General features: G+C 43.8%; 1 long non-coding RNA gene across 1 annotated transcript; it reads left to right on the plus strand.

Annotated features, from left to right (window-relative positions):
* The first annotated feature begins 8,541 nt into the window (after positions 1-8,541).
* Positions 8,542-20,721, plus strand: LOC128342931 (uncharacterized). The gene is made up of 3 exons (XR_008315262.1): positions 8,542-8,643; positions 11,418-11,593; positions 20,198-20,721. It is a non-coding gene; the product is annotated as an uncharacterized LOC128342931 (long non-coding RNA).
* The last annotated feature ends 236 nt before the right edge of the window (positions 20,722-20,957 follow it).

Genomic DNA, 20,957 nt, shown 5'->3' on the forward strand with positions numbered 1-20,957 from the left:
AGCAGCTTTTAACAGCCCAATGAATTTCAAGGAAGAATTTATTCAGTTGTACAAATTACCCCACACACAGCTGGGAACTTATTGGCTCCTCATATCACCTGCTCCTGCTGCACTTAGGAGCTGCAATAACCTGCAGGCATCTGCAGGGGACATGTTCAAGATAATCGAAGATCTAACAGTTCCTTCTGCTTGTTAATGGTCTTGGAAGTGCAGGGACGAAGGTCTCTGGGTCCTGCTGCTAGAGCTGGCTGGTAGTTCTCCACACAGCAGACTTTCTGCGAGGCTTTACTGCGAAGTCAACGCTATCCAAAAAAACTCAATGAAATAAGTGATTATTTTTTTAACCCCAGATAGAAATCAGCTTGCACTCTAAGGAGCAGTGAAAAACCTGAATCGTGTGTGAAGTGCTCCCTGATAGCTCGAAGGGACTTCAGGGTAAATCTGCCCAATATGTGAACGTGCCCGCTCCATTCTGGAGGAGATGCACGCTAAAAGCCTAGTGTGGAAAACTTCCTGGTTCAAGAGCCATTTAACAGCTAAAAAAACCCTTGTTCCTACATCTTTTGTACTAATTGTGCTGAGCTCCTTCTGAATGCTGCTTATATAGGACTGAAATCAATGATGTAGCTAGGGCACAGGGGGTCTCTGTTCTCCCGCCCCCAAGTGGAGTGTGCATCCCACAGCAGTGCTTCGACTTCCCCCAGTGACAGCCACTGCCCCACCCCACCACTAGTGAGGCCCAGTTCTGTTCCTTTCTCCAGAGTTGTGTAAACACTGGTAGCTCTGCCCTGACTGAATTTGTTTTTAGCCTATTTTCTCAAGAGAAGAAGGCTTATGATATGACCATGTCTGTGTATGAATCCGTCTGTCCCCCTCTAATAGCTTTTCTATTTACTGTCTGATAGAAACCAAATTCATAGCACATACGAGGTTGTCCTAGGGCCCTGATGGTTTTTTGTTTGTTTGTTCTTGCTAATCTGCCATGTTCTTTCAAGATGGCATCCATTAGGCAAGGCAACTCCCCTTTGTATCTCAGACACTGACAGTTGGATACAAACCAAATCCACAGCACATGGGAAGGGGGCCTAGGTAAGAGTCAACATGTTGAAAGAAGTAGAACATAGGCTCCATTAGTTCTTGGAACCATCTGTTCTTTATGGTGTACTCACTAAAGGCTAGGTTTGTAATATGGTATATCTACATGCAAATATTCTGCAGAAGTTGAATAAGACCTTTCAATTTAGTAAAATATTTCTTTAAAGCAATAATTTGCAGTTAGTCCCAAATTTGGTTGTAGAAACCAACTTGATATTATAAGATCTGCTGAAGCAAACATTTTGCAGCTCTAAGATTTAAGATGTTGCACTTTTATTAATAATTTCATTGGGGCGCTTTCCAGATTACACCCTACAACAGTGTCACTACTTGTCCCCAAGTGTACTTCTGTACTGCCTGTGTTTCGTCAGCACAGTCGCTGCACTGTTGGCAAGGTGCAGTTCACATTTCCGATGCCTTCAGGTTGTATCTTTGTGATACAGTGCTACATTGTTGTAAAACAATAGCTGTATTTTCCCATTGCAGGAGGTTCGTGCAAGCTAGAAAAGACTGCTCCCCCTGCTAGTGGCTTCACACAACACCCTTTACTTCAATTAGTTCAGAATGTGGCAGCCAGATTGGTCTCTGGGGTAATCTGGAGAGACCATATTACGCCTGTTTTGAAACAATTGCACTGGCTGCCAATATGTTTCCGGGCAAAATACAAAGTGCTGGTTATTACCTTTAAAGCCCTGAACGGCTTAGGCCTGAGTTACCTCAGAGAGCGTTTTCTTCTGCGCGATCCCCACCGCACATTAGGGTCATCTGAGGTGGTTCATCTCCAGTTACCACCAGCTCATCTGGTGGTGACTCAGGCCTTCTCTATAACTGCTCCGGGGCTGTGGAATGCGCTCCCTGTGGAAATTCGTAATTTGAATTCTCTATTAGCCTTTAGGAAAGCCCTTAAAACGTATTTCTTTGGCCTGGCTTACCAGGGTTTTAAAATCGGTTTTAATATTTTAACCTGGTTTCAGGGTTTTTAATTATTGCTATTGTTTAATTGTTGTTTTAAAATGTTTTTAAATTGTTAATTGTTGTTATATTGTTTTTAATTTTTGTTTTAGCTCTTTACTGTTTTATTGGTTTGTTTTAATTGTAAACTGCCCTGAGCCATTTTGGAAGGGCAGTATAAAAATCAAATAAATAAATAAAATAAATAAATATTTCTGGTTTGAAGACTATCTTGCCAAGCCAAAGTAAATGTCCGCTGAAGAGTTGGTAATTTGGAAAGCGCCCTGGCTTTTTCTGTCTCTCCTTTACTCTTGTTATGTATTTATATAATTGTTAGTTTTCAATCTGTATTAATCTCTCTGAGAGGATGTTGCTCCAAGAATGGGTTAGGAATCATTTAAAGAAAATTATTAAACCATATTTATTTTCATGTTTATTTCCATGTCAAGTCAGATATACACAGAAGAAAATGCAAGCTTCAAGGTGCTAAAGATTGTCGCATGTTATGCTAAAAGCATCATTAGAGCTTCTATTAAGATTAAATGGCAACTGTGAGGGTGGAGCTTGATTAGAGCTGGGACTTTGGTGCACAGGGAGGGGCTGTTTAATCCTTTCAGCTTGTACCACAGCTGCTGTGAACTTCCCAAAGCTGCTATTAGCCTCAGAAGGGAAGCTCCCATGAGTGCTCCCTCCCTGAGAGACAGTGAATGGCCCAGAGTCACCAAGTGAGCAGCATGGCCAGGTATTTGAACCAGGACTTCTCCATTCCTAAGCCAGCACACACTAACCACTCCACCAAACTGACTCTCAAACTGATCTAATCAGGCCTACTGTGGGTGCTCTTTTAATGGTTTTTTTGAAGCTGTAATGATTCAGCTTTCTAGCATGATGTGTGTTTTGACGTGTGAAATTCCTGCCATTCCTTCTGCAGGTGTGATGGTTAAAAGAAAGTGGGGGTAAGCCCCCTCCCCCACTCTGCCGAGCTACAGAAGAACTGGTCTTGTGGTGGTGAGCATGAATTGCCCCCTTTGCCAGGGTCCGCCCTGGTTTGCATTTGATTGGTTGACTACATGTGAGCTCTGTAAGAGAATCCCTTAAGTCAAGAGATGGGGCCGTAGCTCAATGGAAGAGCATCAGAAGGTCCTAGGTTCACTCCCTGGCATCTCCAGCGGGCAAGGCTGGAAGAAACTCCTGCCTGTAACCTTGGAGAGCCCCTGCCAGTCCATGTGGACAATACCGAGCTAGATGGACCAGTGGTCTGATTCGGTAGAAGGCAGCTCCCTATGCTATGTTCCTGTGTTACAGGTGGCCTCGGAGTCATATCCATGTTGTCCAGGAATGGAACCACACATCCCAGCAGACTCATCTTCAGCTGGCTGGGTTCTCCTACAACGTTGCAGTTGTTACAACCATAGCAGATTGACTCATCTCTATGTGTTGCGACATTTCAGCTGCTGCCATTTGCCTTTTCTGCCCACTGGGTGCTGTGTGGCTGGGGAGAGGGGATCCCTGGGTAGGTTGGGCTCACCTGCTCCAATTGTGCTTTCTAGTTCTTTGTGCTCATAACACAGTTGGCTTGTGTAAGGATGGCCTGTGTTGGTCTGCTCACAAGTATGGATGAATTCCTTGGTGGCAGGAGACTTGTGAGCACATGCAGGCTATATACTTCATACAATATGCAAAACTTGTTTCTAAGAGGTATGTATCTTTCCCACACGCCACAATAAGGGAAACAACAGGGATGCAGATTTCTCAACCACAAGTTACACACAGTGATGCTGCTGCTTCTGTATACGCAGCAGTGGTGGAATCAATTACTTCCTGCCTTGTATCATTGAGCATCATGTCAGCCAATGTAATTATTATTACACCTGTTCTGAGCTTAAGGTAGCAGACATGATCTCCTTTCCTTCCTCATCTTTTCCTCACAACAAACCTGTGAGGTGGGATAGGCTGAGAGACAGTGAGTGGCACAGAGTCACCGAATGAGCATCATGGCCTGGGTATTTGAACCAGGCCTTCTCCATTCCTAATCCAGCACACACTAACCACTACACCAAACTGACATTAACCCACAAATTAGTAAAACAATAATAGACACCCAAAATGGAGTCACACATGCACATGAACCATTTTTTAAAATATGCTATCAGTCACAACATGTGCAGTTCTTGGTATGTGTGTGTGTGTGTGTGTGTGTGTGTGTGAATTTTTGAAGAAAAATTTGTGCAGTTCAACAATTCAAGTCATGCAAAAGTTGTGTTATGTTAGATGATGTAAATAAAAGTGATTGAATATGAGAAAAGTAAAGTGAGTAGACCTAGCTCCTCTAGAACCCCGACTTAGGATGTGCATGAATTTTTTCGGAGGGATGGATTTTTTTGGTACCTTGAAGCAAAAGTAAAGCTAGCAACAATGCAGCGTGCAGGCTGCTGGGTGTAGCGTCACAGCCATGCATGGACTTCTCAACAGTGCACCAGGAAATGTGCCAAATGGACATGCCGAACTGGGCACACCAAATCGATTCGTCCATATCCCTAACCCAGACCTTGATTAAGTGCCCCCATTTCTCCTCCCCCATCAAAGATATTTCTTGCAGATGTGCTACTTCCCATATTAACCCACAAATTAGTAAAATAATAATAGACACACAAAATGGAGACACACATGCACACGGACCATTTTTTAAAATATGTAATCAGTCACAATATGTGCAGTTCTCGGGGGGTGGGGGGTGTCTTCACCAATGAATATAACATTCTTCTGCAATAGTGCTGTCAAATCCCCAGTTCTGAGGATTTTTCCCCACTCTGTGTCAGCTTCTAAATGTCATGGAATTTGACTCTAGGAAACAAAGTATGTGTGTGCATACAAAGAAAATGTGTAGGTATGCACATGCGGATTACATTCATATACTATTGTGCAGTTCCAAATTGTCCTTTAAAAAGCCCTGACACAACTAGTTGTCACTGTTGCAGTTGTCTTCATCAGAACAGCAACTAAAATCATATTGGCGATTAGTCTTTTGATTCTCCCACTTTTTCCCGCATATCTTCTTTCCAGACTCCCAGCAGCCTCGGATTACTTTCTGGATCTGATTGTCTGATATTGGGGAAATAAAGGAGAGTCTTGCGTTTACAATTAGAATGATCTTACAAATTGTCCATACATGTTATCCTTCTCTTTTTTTGAAGAGTGTTAATGAGAACCTAACAAGTATTTTTTGAATGTAAACATAAGTGGTTTAAAGAAAAACCCACTATGGTCACAACTGTGACTGGAATACCAAAAACAACAACAACAACAACAACTCTGCTCTGCAAATGAAAGAAGCACAACTAAGGCAGGAGAAACAGAAGTAACTCTGCCTGTATGCTGACTTTTAAAGTTGCTGTTAAAGACTAATTTTTATTCTTCACTCCTGATTTTTTATACTTTGTAAATAAAACAATATTCTCTGTGTGTGTGTGTGTGTGTGTGTGTGTGTGTGTGTGTGTGAGAGAGAGAGAGAGCGAGAGAGAGAGCGAGCGAACTCATGGGACAAGGAGCCATATATATATATATATATATATATATATATATATATATGTACACACCACTTCAGGTATTCGTATAGAGATCTCAAAATGGTTTACATAGCAAAAGGTACAAGAAAAGGTACACACAGGGGCTGACATTCTTACACACACACACACACACACACACACACACACACACACCACTTCCTCCACCACAAGCTGGTGGAGAGTTGTTTTGGGCTAAGGAAGGACAGTTACACTCCACCTAGTACATGTAAGAAGGCCACCACTTTAAAAGGTGTCTCTTTGCCCAATTATCTGGGGTTTAAGCTCTTGCATAGTATGTAAGTTAGGCCTCCTGGATTTGGGAAGCTTGAATATGGCAACCCTATAATAAGTAGTGCCATACAGGAAGGGCAACTTACCTGTAAAAATCTTAAAGGTGAAGCAGATATTTTCATTGGCTTCACACACCTTTTCAGGTGGATAGCATGGCAACTCTGGTTTTACAGAGGCACATCGTCGGCAGGTCAAGGCATCTGCTATTAAAGAGACAGGGTTTTTAAACGGTAGTTGTTATACACATTGCTCTTATTGGAGTGGTCTGCACAGCAGTTCTCTCCTCTCTAAATGAACAAGTGTGCTGTCCTATCTGCCTGTTTAGAACTGTCTGTTCCAGCTGGGGTTACACTTCCCTGAAAGATCAGCTATGGAGCCTGGGAGTGCTTCTGGATCCCAAACTCTCTCCACTTTCTCAGGTTGAGGAAGTGGTGCCTCTGGAGCGCTTTTTATCAGCTTTGAATGATAAATTTATGGCTGATAAATTTACCTGCATTTCTGGAGGTAAATCACCTTAGGACAGTGGTGCATATGCTGGTAACCCCTAGGTTTGACTTCTATAATGCACCCTGCGTGGCGCTGCTTTTGTATGTAGTATGTATGTATGTAGAAACTGGTTGATCTGGGACAGAATGTGTCAGCAGGACAGGTCTCTGGGACCATATAACACCAATATATATATTGGTGTTATATGGTCCCAACACAAAGGGACCATATAACACCAATTTTGAAATAATTGCACTGCCTGCCAATATGTTTCCGAATGAAATACAAAGTGCTGGTTGTTTTATTTATTTATTTATTTATTTATTCATTCATTCATTCATTTATTCATTTATTTGAAATATTTTAATACCGCCCAAAACGCAAGTCTCTAGGCGGTTTACAACAAAACAATAAAAACAAGGGGAAAGGTTGAAACATTACAACAGTTTAAAATTTTAAACAACGTTAAAACTATTAAAAACCATCAAACTATTACAGCAGTATCTAATTAAAAGCCTGGGTGAACAAATGTGTCTTGGCTGCCTTTTTAAAGGTTGTAAGAGATGGGGAAGCTCTTATTCCTATAGAGCCCTCAACGGCTTTGGTCCAGGATACTTAAGAAAGTGCCTTCTTTGTCATAAACCCTATCATCTATTAAGATCATCTGGAGAGGTCTGGTTATGGTTGCTACCAGCTCGTTTGGTGGCAACCCGGAACCGGGCCTTCTCTGTGGCTGCCCCGGGGCTCTGAATATGCTCTTGGTTGGAAAAAAAAGAGTACCCCCTTGTCAATTTGCTTTTAGGAAGACCCTCAAGACATACCTGTTTTCTCAGGTTTTTAAATGAAATTTTAAAATGATTTAATGAGGCTATTTTCACAATCGGCCAAAAGCAGGCTAAGAGAGATTAGCCCGCTTTTGCACGATTGTGAGAACCACTGTGGTTTCCTCAAAGCGGGTAACCCGCTTAAGTAGCCCTCACCTGAAACGAGGTTAACCGAGCGAGCGCTCCGTTAACCGTGGTTTTTTAAATCGTGTATTGCCACAGTGTGGCTCCGTACCGTGGCAACACATGAAGAGACCACCACCAGGAGGCTGCAAGCAGCCTCCCAGGCTTGGGAGGCTCTCCGGAATGGCCCACTCGCTCATGTGTGGTATCCTGGAACTTCCTGGAGCCATTGGGGGCCCCACGGCCCCTGGAAGCTCCAGCATGCCTGCACAAGTGCGCAGGGCATGCTGGACAGATCCCCGAGCTGGGAGGCTGCTTTTAAGCCACCCAGTCGGGGGTCTTCTCATGAGTTCTCACAGAGCGGAGCCGCACCGCAGCAACGCACAATTTAAAAAACTAGGTTTTCAGAGCACTTGCTCTGGGGTCAGGGGTAGTTTAGCAGGTTATCCACTGAAGAACCACAGGGCTCGCAGCCGAGCTCGGTGGTTCTCCCATCATTTATTTATTTATTTATTTTACATATTTCTATACCGCCCAAAACTTACGTCTCTGGGCGGTTCACAACAGATAAAAACAGCATTAAAACATCAGTTAAAACATTAGTTAAAACATGTGAATAGCCTCCTTGACTTTCCACACCCCTGTAGCCATTACTACTAGAAAGCCCAAGAGGCTCATTGTATATCTGAGCACAGAGAGGGGTGTATTTCATACCTATGGATCCCGTAAAACCTTTCTCTTACACACTTCATAACAATTAGTGTATTGGTTAATTCAGATCATCATAACAGTGACCACATTCCAGAGGGGTGTGTGTGTGTGTGTGTGTGTGTGTGCACGCCCGTGTGTGCACGCACCATGTGCTTTTCTTATAAGCTCATTTGTGATAATTAATGTGTCCTGGGCAGGGGTGTCACTACGATCTGGCAAGGGGAGGCATTCATCTGGGGGCCTCACTGCCTGGAGGGCCCCCTGAGACATGTCACATGACTCCCCATTGCCCACCCTCCCAGCCCCAGGGCCCCTCACTCAGCCAGTCCCCCTTGCCCTGTTCATCCTCTCTCCTGCTTGCCCTCCCGGCCCGCAATCTCAGCAGCCTGCAAGCTGATAGACTAGAGCTTCTTCTCTCTCCACCTCTCAGCTGATTGGTGGGTAGGCGGGGCTTCCAGAGAAGCCTCTTGCAGGCCTCCCTGAAGCCTGAACTCGAGTAGGCCAGCAGGCAGCAAGGAAGGAAGGAAGGAGGCAGGCAGAATTCTTTGCAGACCCTCTGCCCAGGCCAGCCAGCCCAGCCTTTGCCAGAAATGGAGGTAGAATGTGTGTTTTTATGTAGAATGTCATTTTTGTGGTTACTCCCTCCCCCATATTTAGGAATCTGCTTGCTTGCTGTAGGGCTTTGATATTGGGGGGTGGGGGGAGTCTGAGAAGTCTCTGAATATTTAATTTGAAACAGATTTGAAAATTTGATGGCTTTTTTTTTAACCTATCTAAAACGTCCTATAAGTGGCTTGTTTCATGGCAGAAAATTACAAAAACTTATGGAACAACCAATATGATATTCATTCATTCATAAATGCACTTATGTTCAAGTTGTTTTGCAACCCAGTAGGTTTGAGTGAGAACTGTGAAGCATGTGTTGTGCTTTTATTTTATTTTTCTTTAGAAATGCCAAGCTGGTTGGACATGTCCAAAACCCTCACTCACTCTATTTACACTGTATGTCATCAGTCAGTATGATTCTGTAATGATATGAAATGTTAAGGAGGCCCTGCACATGCTGATTTGCCCCCCAGCCCCTCACCCCACTAGGGATGACCCTGTTTCTGAGCACCTGCAGAGAGTGGTTTTTATCTCAGTACAGTAAGAGACCACAACCAGCCCTACTTCCACATAGGGGATAAGGGAGAATGACTTTTAGAACAGACTAGGGTGTAACTTCAGGAGCAACTTGAGCCCTGGCATGTCTCATCTATCTTAAAATTTTACCAAGAAGAGGCAGATTATTCATCCCCCCTCCCTTTTTTCTCTCCTGAGGAATGGTGCTAATTCTTGCTTTTTTCTCTATTTCTCCCCACCTATCTTCCTTGCTTCAGTGGGACTTACTGGTCTCCTATAGGGAGCAAAATATGCTGGGAGCACAAATTAGTTTGATTTGGTTTACATCCCTGAGCACGTGCAATCCTATATGCACTTACCAGGGAAGGATCTCAGACAGTTGAATGCAATTGAGTTTATTTTAAAGTAGACATGCTTTCCTTGCTAGTAAGTCCTTTAAGTTTCAATGAAAAGTACTTCCAGCTAAATGTGGTTAGATTTGCTGCCTGAGGCTGCAATTCTCCACATACTTATCTGGGACTTTTGCACACAGCAGGCTTTACTGCAAGTTTACTGGGAGGCTTTACTGCGAAATTGAAGTTGTCCCCTGCAAAACAGTTGTTTTTTACTCCGGATATAAATCAGGCTACACTCTAACGAGCAGTGAGAAACCTGAATTGTGTGTTAACCTCTCCCCAATAACCCGAAGGGACTTCAGGGTAAATCTGGCCAACATGTGAATGAAGCACCTCTATTCCAGAGGAGATGTGTGTTAAAGGGCTTTAAAAGCCCTTTGTGAAAAACCTTCTGGAATCAAACCTTATTGAATTGGTTCCGAATTCTGAGAAAACATACATAAAGGCTATTCCCACAATCAGCCGAAATTGGGCTAGGGGAGCCTAGCCCGTTTTCAGCTGATCTTGTGAGCCACCGGGCTCGCAGGTGAGCCTGGTTGCCTCCTGGTGGTTAACCCGCCAAAGTAGCCCTCCCCTTAAACCGGGTTTGCGGAGCGAGCACTCCACAAATCCAGTTTTAAAAATCGTGAGTAGCTGTGCCGCGGCTCCGCAGCCTCCCGGTTCGGGGGTCTCCCCAGTATGCCCTGTGCACTCACGCAGGACATACTGGAGCTTCTGGGGGCCGCACAACCTCCGAACTCCCCAGTCCCCACTGGCTCCGTCACAGAGCCAGCAGTCTTGTGGGCGGCCGATCCAGCCACCCAGGGCTCCTGCCCTGCTTGTCTGCGGGGAGAGCAGGCTTAGCCCACTCTCCATGCTTAGCTTCAGAAACTGGGTCTCACTGATCATGAGATCCGGCACTCAGGCTCACACTGCATGGTTGAAAGTCTCCTTTGCTAATCTGCAGCGAGGGGCCCATTTTAATAATTAGTGTTTCTAGTGTGTTCTAGGCATTAAAAGCAGCACAAATATATAGTATTCAATGTATATCACTATATATTGTGAAGTGTGTGTGTGTGTGTGTGTATTAGGGGTGTGCAATTCGGGTATTCGGTGATTCGGTTTGGGACCCGAACCGAATCACCCCTGTTCTGTTTTGTGCCCGAATATGGGCCACCCGAATCACCCTTGATTCGGTTCGGATTCGGATTTAATCCAAATCCAAATCGATTCAGGGGGGGTAAAGGGGCCCAGGGGCAAAATTTTGGGGTGGGGTGGTAGTGCCCAATGGGTGGAGTCTACCACCCCAATTTCAGGGGGATTGGGCAGAGGGTTGATTTTTTAGGAATATTTGAAGTTTTGGTGTCTTGGGGCAGATTGGGGGCAGAAAGTGGATCTGCCCCAAAGGAGTGGGGTGGGCTGGTGCCTAATGGGTGAAGTGCCTAATGGGTGAAGGCTACCACCCGTCCCCAATTTCAGAGTGATTGGGCAGAGGGGTGAATTTTGGTGAATTTCTGAGGTTTGTCTTCATAAGGTGAAGTGTGCTAAATTGATTACTTCCTCATATTCATAATAATTGAGAGTGTGAAAAAGTGAAAGTGGGGTCATGAGAGTTGTTTAATTAAAAAAAATCTCATTTGCTATGATAGAATGAGAATTCACACCTCAGAAGTTTTTCTGAGGGGGTGCATTTTAAAATCTTGTCTCTGGGCCCAATCCAACCTTGCTACACCCCTGGTCCTGGGAGAACCCCTCGAACTCCTTTCGAATTTCCATTCTAATTCATAATGCTGTTTGGGAGTTTAGCACTTTTGAATTAAAAAGAAAGAATAGCAAATACACACTAGTGTCATATCTCTCCTTACCTCATGGAGGTGGGACTTACCTCCGGGTCCAAGGGAGAGGAAAATAGAGACTGCAAGAAGCCAGACCTGAACCACAGAAGGCTGCTGGATCACCAAGAAGAACCTGCCCCCCATTGGATGGCCGTTTGACATGGAGAGAGAGGGAGAGGGAGAGAGACTGAGACTAACCTCTCCTCAGTGGTCAGGTGAGTTTTTATGCCTATCATAAAACACACCTACAACCTGCCCTTTTGGAGGTGGATCAAGAACATGGTTGATGTATCATGCGATCAATGTAGGTCTCTTGAAAGTTAGAAATTTATAGAAGATACTCTATTAAAGGGGGGGGGGGAACTCTGGTTTACAGGATAATTATGTGTATGGCAGTTTTAACACCAAAAAGCAAGCAAGGAGATTTGATAGCCCATGATGTTCCTTGCCATGGGGACATTGTTAATGGAACTGCCCCAGGGTGATTGGTAAACACCTCAAAAATTGCATTTGTGCTTTGTGTGGGGAAATTAGCTCAGAGTGGAGCAGTTCCACATCAGAATAGAGGGGTATAATGGAATGCAAGAGTCACTAAAAGTTATATTATTACTAAAAATACATTACAAATCAACCATACAACTGCTAAGAGGAAATTTAGATTAATATCCGAATTAAAGTAGCTTCTAGGCTGGCCAGAGAGAAAAGTCATAGAGAAACAGGTTCTTGGATTTAGCAGAGAAGAGACAGGGATAGTGGGAGCCCAGATGTTATCATACAACCTCGTTCCTTCCATCAGTACATAAGAACACAAGAACAGCCCTGCTGGATCAGGCCCAGGAAGGCCCATCTAGTTCAGCCTCCTGTTTCACACAGTGGCCCACCAGATGCCGCTGGAAGCCACAGGTAGGAGATGAGGGCATGCCCCTTCTTGCATGCCACTCATTGCTCTATGGGTTTCGGGGCTCAATAGAGCCTCCTCCTTCACAAAGTGGAACGGGTATGCACAATATGCAATGCAAAACTATAGTTTTACCAACTGCCAGAAGGGGGAGAATCCATAATATCACAGCCTCTCCCTTTCTGTGCCTGCATGGTCAGCCTGTTTTGGATTACGTGGCCATTAGCGTTGCAATGTTCTGTCACCTTATCGGACTGTACCCAAGAGTTCTGCTCCTTTTCCACTAAAAGAGATTTAATGCCCTCTCCCCTATTTACATTCCTCTTTAAAAGGAACAAACTGCCCTCCGACATGCGCTTGCAGCTTTGAGCAGCTCACTACAGTATTCTAGTTCTCATACTGCATATATTATAGTGACTTATTACAGCTCTGTCCTGCTCTTCCTTTAGAAAACTCAAAGCAGCTCACATGAGACTCCCACCCAAGCAGCACTGCTCAGGTGGGTCACACCTCCTCCGCTTCCCAGCACTGTCAGACTAGGTGCTCTCAGATCGTCCTGTGGCTCCAGTCTGGACTGTCCTTAGGGATGGCAAGCAGGGCGACTGCCCCGGGCCCCGCTCTTTTAACCCCCATTAGAATTAACTGGAAGGGGTCCCGCACTGACTGATTTGCCCTGGGCCCCGCACCCCACCAGGGCTCTCTAAGGACAGCCCTGGGTCCAGTTATTTTTGCTTGTGTCTGCTGGTGATGGATGACAGAGTATTACAGCTCATAAACAGACAATGAAGGCAAAGCTGCAATAGACCTTTCCTTACAATCTGTTTTGTGCTAAACACACAAACACACAACCCTGCATGTTTCTTTCATGTTGGTTCAGTCCTCATATCTCCTTTTAAGTTTACCCTTCTGTCGAAGGTGTCTTAGTTGTTCTGGGCACATAAAACTAAATGTTTTGTACCCGGGAAGATAAGATGCTTCCTCCAGAATCTAATCTTGCCATTGTGCTTACTGTATAGAATGTGGTGGCACAAGTGTGATGCAACTAGCCTATATTTTTGGTGATGCAAACAGTGATATCTGGCCATATTTGTTCCTGGCATCTCAAACCATTCTGTGAACTCCTTTTAAAAGAGTGCTATCTAACTTTTGTTTTCATTTCTTTTGTCAACCCCTGCTAACTTAGCAAAGAGGCACCTTTTCACATAGTGATTCTCTTTATTTAGCAGGGGGAGAGTAACTGGCCCTCTACACCCCCAGCACATTAACTCCAGTGACTGTTGCTGGTTTGTATCTTATGTTTCTTTTAGATTGTGAGCCCTTTGGGGACAGGGATCCATCTTATTTATTTATTATTTCTCTGTGTAAACCGCCCTGAGCCATTTTTGGAAGGGCGGTGTAGACATCTAAATGAATGAATGAATGATACTGTGTCACTTGGCTGTTCTGTGTAACTCTAGTACAAAAATTGTCATTGTAATGCCCTTCCTTGGTTAGCCTCTGAGCCATCAGCATAGCTACAATAGTGCCTGGTAGGCCATGTACACTACTAATTTCAACATTTTAGTTTCTAAAAACATAAGAGCAGCTCTGCTGGATCTGGCCTATTTGTTCAAGCATTCTGTTTCCCACAGTGGCCCACGAGTCAAGAGATGAAGGAACGCCGTCTCTCTTGCTGTTGCCTCCCCCGCTCCCGCCATAGCATAGCTAGCACTGAGGTGGGTGGCTGCATTCACCTCCCAGTGTGCAGGCATCCCCCACAGTGTCATGCAGTTCTTCCCCCAGTAGTGTGTGACCCGCCTCGCTGCAGAGGCACCTTGCCAGAAGAGGTGGAAGGACGGGTGGAGGAAGGGATGTCTAGGGGACAGAAGGGTGAAGGATGGAGAAGGGACAGAGCAGGAAGGGATAGTGGGTGGGTGGAGATGGGTGGAAGGAATGGCAGCGGTGTTCCCTCTAAGGTGTGCACCCGCTCACAAGTTTTTTGATGTCTGCTCAGTTAATTTTAGATTCCGCTCAGATTGAATCAGGAAGGTTCCACTCTGAATGCACATGCGCACGCACTGCCTTGATACTGCTGCCCAGAGCAAAACTCATTACACACAGAGATGAAAAAAATTAGAATACTGGATGGCAGCTACTAAGGTGGAGGCAGGAAGGCAGGCGCGTAACAACGATAGGGCAAGGGGAGACAGTTGTCTGGGGGCCCCACTGCCTGGAGGGGCCCCCCAGAGGCACCTCATGTGACTCCCCATTGCCCCCTGCCCAGCCCCAAGGCCCCTCAGCCACTTGCCCTGTTCGCCGTCTCTCCAGCTTGTTCTCCTGGCCGGCAATCGAGGCAGCAGACAAGCTGCAAGGAGCTCCTTTTCTCCCGCCTCTCAGCTGATCGGCGGGTGGGCGGGGCTTCCATGGAGGCCTGGTGTAGGCCTCTGTGAAGCCTGAACTCCAGTAGGGCCCAAGCCAGCCAGGAAGGAGGAGGCAGCCAGAGTGGCCACCACTGTTCTCTGCAGCAGAAGACCCCTTGCTGCCCTGCTGAACCCAGGATTTGCAAGGTAGAGTGTGAACTCCTTTTTGTGGTTACCTTCCCCGGTCCCCCCCACCCCCCCGGGATATATAGGCATCTGCTTGCCATAGGGCTTTGATATGGGGGGGAGGGACTGAGAAGTCTCTGAATATTTATTTTTAAACAGCTTGGAAAATTTGCTGGCTTAAAAAAAACTATCTAAAAAGTCCTATAAGTGGCTTGTTTCATGGCAGAAAATTACAAAAACTTCTGGAAGAAACAGTATTATATTTATTTTATTCATTCATTCATTCATTTATAAATGCACTTATGTTCAAGTTGTTTTGCAACCCAGAAGGTCTGAGTGAGAACTGTGAAGCATGTCTTGTGCTTTTATTTTATTTTATTATTCTTGTGTGTGAACTGCTCCCCAATAACTTGCAGGGACTTCAGGGTAAATCTGGCCAACATGTGAATGCAGCACCTCCATTCCAGAGGAGATGTGTGTTAAAGGGCTTTAAAAGCCTCCTGTGAAAAACCTCCTGGAATCAAACTTGACTGAATTTGTTCAGAATTCTGAGAAAACAAACATAGGCTCACCCTGCATGGTTGAAAGTCTCCTTTGCTAATCTGCAGCGAGGGGTCCATTTTAATCATTCATCTTTCTAGTGTGTTCTAGGCATTAAAAGTAAAACCAATGTATAGTACTCAATGTATATCACTATATATTGTGACGTGTGCGTGTGTGTATTCAGTGAAATGTATTTCCAGGCAGCATACTTATTTTGGAATATCAGACTTAAATACTTGGGGGCCTGGGGTGTGCGGAGGCCCTGGACTTTGAGTGGGGGGGCCCCATTTTAAAATCTTGTCTCTGGGCCCACTCCAACCTTGCTACGCCCCTACAGGAAGGGATGGATGGATGGATGGATGGCAGAGGCAGGCAGACAGATAGGCATACGTGTGGCAGACTGCTGAGTTTGTGCAAGGTGATGGGAGAGGCAGCAAGAGCAGGAGTGACCCACCAGCCAGCCAGAGAGAGGGGAGGCAAGGGAGGGCGCTGGCTCCCAAGGTCGGATTGGCCCATGTTCTAGGGACACCCTGGAATCCTGGTAGATCTGCTCCTGGCCCTGCTGCAACTGATATTCCGCATTTTAAAATGTTATTGGTTTTTACAATACCTCAACAATCAGTCACACTTAAGTAAATATTGACTTCCCGCTTACCAGTCTGCGTGGTTCTTGTTACATATAAGCCATTGCTATAATAATACAAAACATATATATTCCATCTTACAGTTCTATTTTACCCTACTCAAACTGCTGTAATTACTAAATTTCAAACCCTGTTGAGAGGTCCATGTTAGAAAAATAGTTCTTTAAGTAAAGCAAGAAATCTTCTCAATCTTTGAAAAATTCCAAGTTTTCATCCCTTATAAGTGTTGTAAGTTTTGCCATCTCCGCATATTCCAGAATTTTTATCCACCAGTCTTCTTTTGAAGGCATTTTATTGTCTTTCCATTTCTGTGCGTATGCTATTCTAGCCGCCGTGGTTGCATACATTAAAAAAGTTAAGTTTCTTCTAGAGAACTCTCCTTCTCCTTGAGTTATTCCCAGCAAGAAGGATTCTGGCCTCTTAGGAAATGTCATTTTAAAAATTTTCTTCAACTCATTATATATTATATCCCAAAAGGCCTTTGCCCTCCCGCATGACCACCATATATGGAAGAAAGTTCCTTCACATTGTCCACATTTCCAACATTTGTTTGAAACATTTTTATACATTAATGCTAATTTTTTCGGTGTCAGATACCACCTGTACAACATCTTATAACAATTTTCTTTTGAAGTGTAACAGGCAGTAAACTTTAAATCAGTTTTCCATAATTTTTCCCAAGCTGACATCTCTATATTGTGACCCACATCTTGAGCCCATTTTATCATAGTCGTTTTAACCACTTCGTGTCTTGTCTCCTCCGAGAGCAACAACCTATACATCTTAGAGACTAATTTTTCATCATTTTCACACAGCTCCTTTTCAGATCTCGACATCTGATCCTCAAATGCAGCTTTAAGATCCTTCTTGTAAATTTTGTTTAGCTGATGGTACTGAAACCAGTTGCTAACCAAATTTTGGACTTCAGCTAGATTCAGAGGCGTAACTAGGGAAAACAGTGCCCAGGGCAAGCACGGAAATGGCGCCCCCCCCCGCCCCCCAACATACTACATTATACTTAGGTTTTTCCTCACAAGTGCCCGCTGCCGCCGCCAAGCCAGGCCACTGACTGGCTGCCAGGCGGCAGCAAAGCAATGGGGGGGGGGTTGCAGGCAGCACGGAAGGGACCGCTTGTGGGGAAGGGGGCACCGATGCGCTCCCTTGACTGCTGCAGCGCTGCTGCACTGAGCAGGAAACATTTGTATTAACAAAAAATTTAAAAAATTTTTTTTAAAAATTGGTCATTGCGGCGCCCCCCATGTGACCAGAAAAGATGGCGCCCGGGGCACGTGCCCCCCCTGCCCCCCCATAGTTACGCCTCTGGCTAGATTTTTTAATTTACAGCCCTTATCTTGAAAACATAGCAAATCTCTATAGGTACCCCACTCAGACTGCATATTTATCTCTTTACGTGACAATGCTTCAATCGGGGATACCCATAATGGAGTTTTAGGTTCCATCTATGTTTTATATTTTACCCACACTCGCATTAGGCTCCTTCTTACACGGTGATTAGGAAAATCTTTATGCACTTTAGTTTGAGCCTACCACAAATAAGAATGCCATCCAAACCTTCTATCAAATCCTTCCAAATCAAGTATTCTGGGATTTCTGAATGTTATCCATTCCTTTAACCACGTCAAACAAACAGCATCAAAATACAACCTTAAATCTGGCAAGGTAAGACCACCTCTTTCTTTAGCATCTGTTAAATTTTTAAATTTAATTCTTGGTCTTTTCCCTTGCCAAACAAATTTAGTTATGTCCTTTTGCCATTGCTTAAAACAAATTAACGTATTAATTATAGGAATCATCTGAAAAAGAAACAACATTTTAGGTAAAACATTCATCTTGACAACTGAAATTCTTCCCATTAAAGATAAGTTCATTCTAGTCCATCTTTGCAAATCAGTTTTTAGTGCATTCCGTATTTTGAAATAATTATTTGAAATCAACAAAGAATTTTTATTTGTCAGCCAGACACCCAAATATTTAATTTAAAGTCAGATGTCTGGTCCATATTCTTTGTCAACACCTTTGTTTTAGTTCTATTCATATAAAACCCAGCCAGTTGGCCGAATTGTTCTATTTTTTCCAAGAGACTTCCGATCTTCTCTAATGGATTTTCAAGGGGGGGGGGGGACATCATCCGCAAAGGCTCTAAGTTTATACTCCTGCTTCCCTATTTTCAAGCCTTGTATTTGATCATCTTCTCTGATATTTCTACAAAGGACTTCCAGAATTAATATAAAAAGCAATGGGGAAAGTGGACAACCTTGTCTGGTTCCTTTTTGTATTTTGCAATTATTTGATAGTTCCCCATTTATAATAATTTTAGCATATTGCTCCGAATATATTGTCTTAACGGCTCTAGTGAAATTCTTGCCAACTCCCATTGCATCCAGTAGCCTCCACATAAACTACCAGGAAACATTGTCAAATGCTTTATCTGAATCCAGAAAGATCATAGCTATTTGTTTATCGTTGTATTTTTCATATTACTCCAGGGCATTCAGGACTGTTCTCACATTGTCTCTAAATTGCCTTTTTGGCAAAAAGCCTGCTTGATCTTCATGAAAAAAAGCTCTTAGTACAACCTTCATTCTCCTTGCCAAAATGGCAGCAAAAATTTTGTAATCATTATTTAACAGTGAGATTGGCCTGTAATTCTTAACTTGCGTTAAGTCTTGATCCGGTTTTGGAATTACTGCAGTGTTGGTATACTTCCAAGACTCTGGCATATTACCTCTTTGTAAAATATCATTCATCGTCCATTGCAAAGGCTGTAATAATTGATCTTTAAAGGATTTGTAGTATGAAGCTGGTAGGCCGTCGGGCCCTGGCGCTTTATTGGATTTGCTTGAGTTAATTACTTACATTATTTCCATTATTGATATTGGTGCATTCATAATTTCTATATGATCCTTGGAAAGTTGTGGGATATTTTGTGTCTTCAGAAATTTATCAATTTTTATATCTTCTACTTTGTTTCCTTTATATAGTTCAGAGTAGTATCTAAATAATTCCCTTTTTATTTCCCTTTCCTCATAGGAAAGCCCATTTTTTGTTGATATCTTGGATATGTGCTTATTCTTTTTCTCATTTCTCATTTTCCAAGCCAATAACTTGCCTGGTTTGTTTGCAAATTCAAATGACTTTTGCTTTATGTTGCTATTAAATGAAATTGAACGGAGTTTAAAATATGCAGAGAGCTGCTGCTGAAGCAATTTAATAACTTGACTAGTCTTGTCCTTAGTCCATAGCAGTTCTTTCTTTTTTAGAAATCTCCATCAGTAGTCCCTCTTTTTTCAATCCCCTTTGTTTCTTAAGACATGCGTTCTGTTGTATAAAAAAGCCTCTCATAACTGCTTTTCCTGCATCCCAAACTGTTTTATGTCCATTCCTTGGTTTAAATTCAGTTCAAAATAGTCCTTTAACTTTCTTTTGGCTTTCTCCACAATTTCCGCTTTTTTCAGCAAATATTCATTGAGTCTCCAACGAAAGGATTCCATTCCCGTCTTCTTCCATGTAAAGCAAATTGCATTATGATCTGATAAAGTTCTAGGCATAATATCGATTCTTTTCATAGATGACATGATAGATTTGGATGTCCAGACCATATCTATCCTTGAGTGGGATTTGTATCTTTCAGAGAATAGGTATATTCCTTCGCGTTTGAATTTTTAATTCTCCACAAATCATAGAGATCCATGCGTTCTACTAAATCAAAAAAGGCTTTTGGTAGCCTACCTTCCAAAATCCTTTCACACGTATCAGATTTTCTATCTAAAGTTGTAGAGACAACCCCATTAAAATCTCCCAATAGGACTAAGTTAGCATTCGATAACTCAGCCATCTTCTGTGCTGCAACTGATATTCAGAGTCATCCTGCCTCTGAGCCTGGTAGCTTATAGCCATCAAGACTAGTAGCCACTGATAGACCTGTCTCCATGAATGTGTCTAAGCCCCTTTTAAAGCCACCCAAGCTGGTGGCCATCACCACATCCTGTGGAAAAGAATTCCATAGATTAAAAAAGTACTTCCTTTCATTGGTCCTACATTTCATTGGTCCTACATTTCCTGGCCATCAGTTTCATAGGATGACCTCTGGTTCTAGTGCTGGTAGCTAAACTCATTCCTTCCTCCTGGATCCTGTTTATTTACAAATCATGTGCTGACAAAATTAGACCTTTTACATTTTTCTTTCAGTCTATCAGCCCTGGTGTGCCAAAGCCAATCTGTTTTGGGCTGGCCTTTCTTTCAGCCCTTGTGTTTGGAGATATAAGCAGGAGACCAAGAGAGACTCATCAGTGAAGCCACCAAGGATTTCCATCCCCAGCAACTGTGTTCCTAGCTCTATGAATCTGAGTGATGTCATAGCCTATTGGCTGTAAGGATAACTTTGGCCCCACTTACTCCAGGCTGGTTTGGTGAAGTCACATCTCTCTCCCACATTGTTCCCTCTCCTTGTGAAATGCAGCCAGCCCTGTATGTTCCTCCCTTGTTAAGATGGCCTAGAAAGACTGTAACCTGTAAGTGTTCCTGAAAATTAGCCCTCTAGATCTTGAAGCTAATTTGCAATTGTTTTAGTTTCTTATATGTCTGGTCTTTTCTTCTATTCCTGATCCCTATTCCTAAGCTTGATTTTCTGGTGCACCACCGTTTTAAACTGCCACACTGAGCTACCCACTTTTTCAACAGGACAGCCTGAACAGTTAGGCTGTGGGGAATTTTGGGATTAGGCTGCACGCCTTGCCACTCAGCTGGCTGATATGCACTTGTAACAGCCGTTAACAGCATGCTGATCCCTCAAATGGCCGTCACACATGCACGTCGGCCAAATGAGAGGCAAGAACAGGGCCGGGGCACACAGCTGGTTGGCCAGGTGGGATGCCAGGTGGTCGTGGTGGCAGGAGCCTTGCCCCCTTTTGGCAAAACCTTTGCAAGGGACCCCAAATCTTCCCAGGGG

This window comes from Hemicordylus capensis, chromosome 2 (genome assembly GCF_027244095.1).
Source record: "Hemicordylus capensis ecotype Gifberg chromosome 2, rHemCap1.1.pri, whole genome shotgun sequence".
Lineage (NCBI taxonomy): Eukaryota > Metazoa > Chordata > Lepidosauria > Squamata > Cordylidae > Hemicordylus > Hemicordylus capensis.